Source organism: Aulonocara sp. 'chitande type north' Nkhata Bay, linkage group LG2, assembly GCF_057382095.1.
Source record: "Aulonocara sp. 'chitande type north' Nkhata Bay isolate Kocher_YH1m ecotype deep benthic linkage group LG2, A_spYH_male_GT1.1, whole genome shotgun sequence".
NCBI lineage: Eukaryota > Metazoa > Chordata > Actinopteri > Cichliformes > Cichlidae > Aulonocara > Aulonocara sp. 'chitande type north' Nkhata Bay.
The window spans coordinates 21,406,157-21,409,619 of NC_141345.1; positions in this window are offsets into that span (position 1 = coordinate 21,406,157).

The window sequence follows — 3,463 nt, forward strand, 5'->3', positions numbered from 1 at the left end:
ACTGGCCCATATAAAAATAATTTTACAAATAATAATTGGAACATCATTTCTGATTCGTTATTGTTTGAATCATGTTGACACTGAGGGAGCAAACATATTACAGTGTCACCCACTCTCTAACTCCATGAAACCAATGTCCTAATTTAAACAGGGCAAAAGGAAAAGAGAAAATACTCAGTTTGAGCCCACGCCAACCTGTTACAGTATTCTGCAAATCTCACTATTTACAATGCAATCCAAATGTCCTCCTACACAACAACATCACGTTCTCTTAATGAGTTTTTTACAAGAGCATCACTTCATCAAACAGTGACCTCAGCCAGCACATGCCTTTACATGTTCCTCTGTGCGGAGGAGTTTTCCCTCGAGAACATGTAGCTATGTGTTATAGGCTAAAGCCACTGACTGTGGATTGTGATCTGACACTCAATACAACCAGTGTAGGCTGAGCATGTCTGATAAGTCTGAATATATTATAAAGACAGCTGAAGAGCTTGAATTAAACCATTTAACTTTCTTTTTTCATTCTGCTAAAAGCATGACTTAAGTATAAAAGGAAAATATTGTGTAAATAATTGATCAGGCTGTAGATGGGAGTGTATTAGAAGCATATTAAAGTACAAAAGTCATGTAAACATTAGCCTCCAAGGCTAACTGAACATTTTGTCTTTCTCTTTGTCTCTGAATCTTAAGTTTGTCTTTCCCTCATTTTACTATTTTGCTCCGCCCCTGCCCCTTCCCTATGCCAAGTCTTTCTAATACACTGCAGCAGTTGTAAGTCTTACATCCCCCCCCCTCCCCCTCTCGTCATTTTGGAGGTCGGTGGAGAATATTGAGTATTCACTTACCCCGATATTGACATAACTGTAGAGAAAGCACAGAATATTTGATATGTTTTTTCTTTTTTTCCCCCATCTCCTGGCTGTTTCATGTTTACCGTGTGCACTTCTCAAGCCGAGGGAGAGAGGAGGCGCATTTCTGTCACACAAGAAGGTGTTGAAAAAGCTAGATTTTTACCTTGACTTATTTCCTTTGCATCGTTCTCTCTCCGACTGCTCGATGATGAGCAATTTTCACGCACAACAACCGTCCTCAGTCATCAGGAGACATTTCTGCAGAGGAGCTTGGTGTGTCTAGAATTCACAATACCATCATGCCTCGCACACATTGATTTTTCTTCAATGCAGTAAGAATGTTATCTACTAAGAAACAAAGACAGAGGAACTCGTGGCAAAGATGTTGATGCATATTCCAACATTTGATATAATGCCCTCTTCTACTCGTGTCATCTGTAACAGGTTGTGCTGTGGCCTATATAGAATACACTTATGTATCCGACTGAAAAAGGCCATACAGTTAGCACATATGTGCTTCATAGTGTACCTTATTGTGAGTGATATCATCAGAGTAGAGGAAAATGCCCTGTTAGTGAGGAATAATAGGCTCTGGCATTAAACGCAGCCTTCCCACTGACTCATTCAATTAAATGTTATCATTCTGAGCTCAAAATTATTCATACACTTGGAACTATTCTGCTGTAGCAAAGCCCACACATGTCATTCTAAGGCACAAAGCCAGTCCCCTAATATGTGTCATTCCAAGACATTGTTCATATTTTCACATGTGTTGAAAATCACGCAAAAGTAAATAAGACGGGGAAAAAAATGTAGTTTGTGGTAATAATCTCCACTCCTGGGAAGAACAAACTGTTCTTAGATGCGGCTCCACAATCTCATAAATAAACAACGCCACGTGCATCATTTCTTATAAATTAATACACTATCGAATGTAAACAGCATGCTTAGATGAAAACGAGCATGGAAACAAATCAGCCGAAATGTCTTCAAGCTGCATTGCGAGTTCTCGTATGATCTGATTTGAGATGAAAAGATGAATTTGTAGAGAGGGAAGAAACAGTGCGAGCCTGTTACATGGGCTCATTTCAACTTTGAAATACAGAGAAGAAAATGGGAGCGTCAAAGAGGTTTGTTTTTGTTTGGGTTTTGTGTGGCTCATCTCTGAAGTTGATGCTTTAGTAAAAAATCAGGGCTAAACTGGATTTTATATCTTTTTTTTTGCAAAAATGATTTTACCATAAAAATTTAATTGCTAAATGTTATTGTTATACACTTGAGTATCTGTGCGTGTGTGTGTTTGTGTGTGACTAGAAAGAAAGATATTTGTTTTTCTTTCTACTCACTTCACAAACCGCAGACTTTGTGAAGTGTGTGGGCTTTGTGTAGTAATGAGCAGAATGTCAATCAAAATGTTTTGAGCTTTAATTTTCACAGAATGTGAATAATGAGGGATTTTACAAAGATTGTTGTTACCATAGAAATGTTGCGTACATTGTATTACAAATTACACTTTCTTCACACAAGTCGATTTAATTTGAAGTTTGAAATTCATTTGTTTAAGATTCCACTACAACATTTCCATCGTTAAGCAAAAATTTTGCACAATTAGACTACATCGAGCTGTCATCTCTGAGTTTTTTTGTTTTTGCATCTGTTTCATTGGTTTACTTTGCAGTTGTGATTATTATCTACATTACTGAGTGATTGTGTAAATGTTGTGTCAATACCAGTATTGATGTAGGTTAAGGTATTAATATTTATATATTTTTTAACATTTCAGTGTTCTTTTTACAGCTTTATATTTCTAGGAAGCACTGTGAAGAATATTTTGATGTTTTAAAACTTTTACCATCCTGGAAAGGTTATAAAATCTCATAAAAATTTAATGTGACACAGTATCTGGCAGATGGTCTTTTTAAAACCCACTGTGATATTTGAAAAAATGAAATGTAGGGGAGCATGGTGGAGTGGTGGTTAGCCTCACAGCAATAAGGTCCTACATTCGAATCCACGGTCTGTGTGGAGCATGTTCTATCTGTGTGGGTTTTTTTCTGGATACTCACCCACAGTCCAAAGACATGCAGTAAGTGGGGTTAGGTTTATTTGGGATTCTAAATTGGCCATAGGTGTAAATGTGAGTGTGATTGGTTGTCTGTCACTCTGTGTTAGCTCTGCAACAGTGTGACAGAGTATAATGCAGTCTGTCCAGGATGTATCCCACCTCTCGACCTAGCTGGTTCTCTGGGGTCCTGATAAGGGAATGGATGAATGGATGGAAATACCAATATTATACTAAAAAAAACACACATCATCTTGTTACAATTAAACCAGTGCCAGTACTACCAGTATTTGAGCAATAGTATTTGACCTCAACACTTTCCATGTACCATAAAATGACAAAAGGAGAGCAAGCAGTAACTCGCTATACTGTCACAGAGTGTACCCAACTGCAGTACTATATTTCAATAAGGAGATTAGAAGGAATTGAACATGAGTTATTGATGTACAGAATTCAGTTTGAGGCATTTAGCGGATAGATGCTGATGTCCCATCACAGCAGAACTGAATCCCAGCATTGACAGGGATTAGGGCAGGACCCCCGGAGT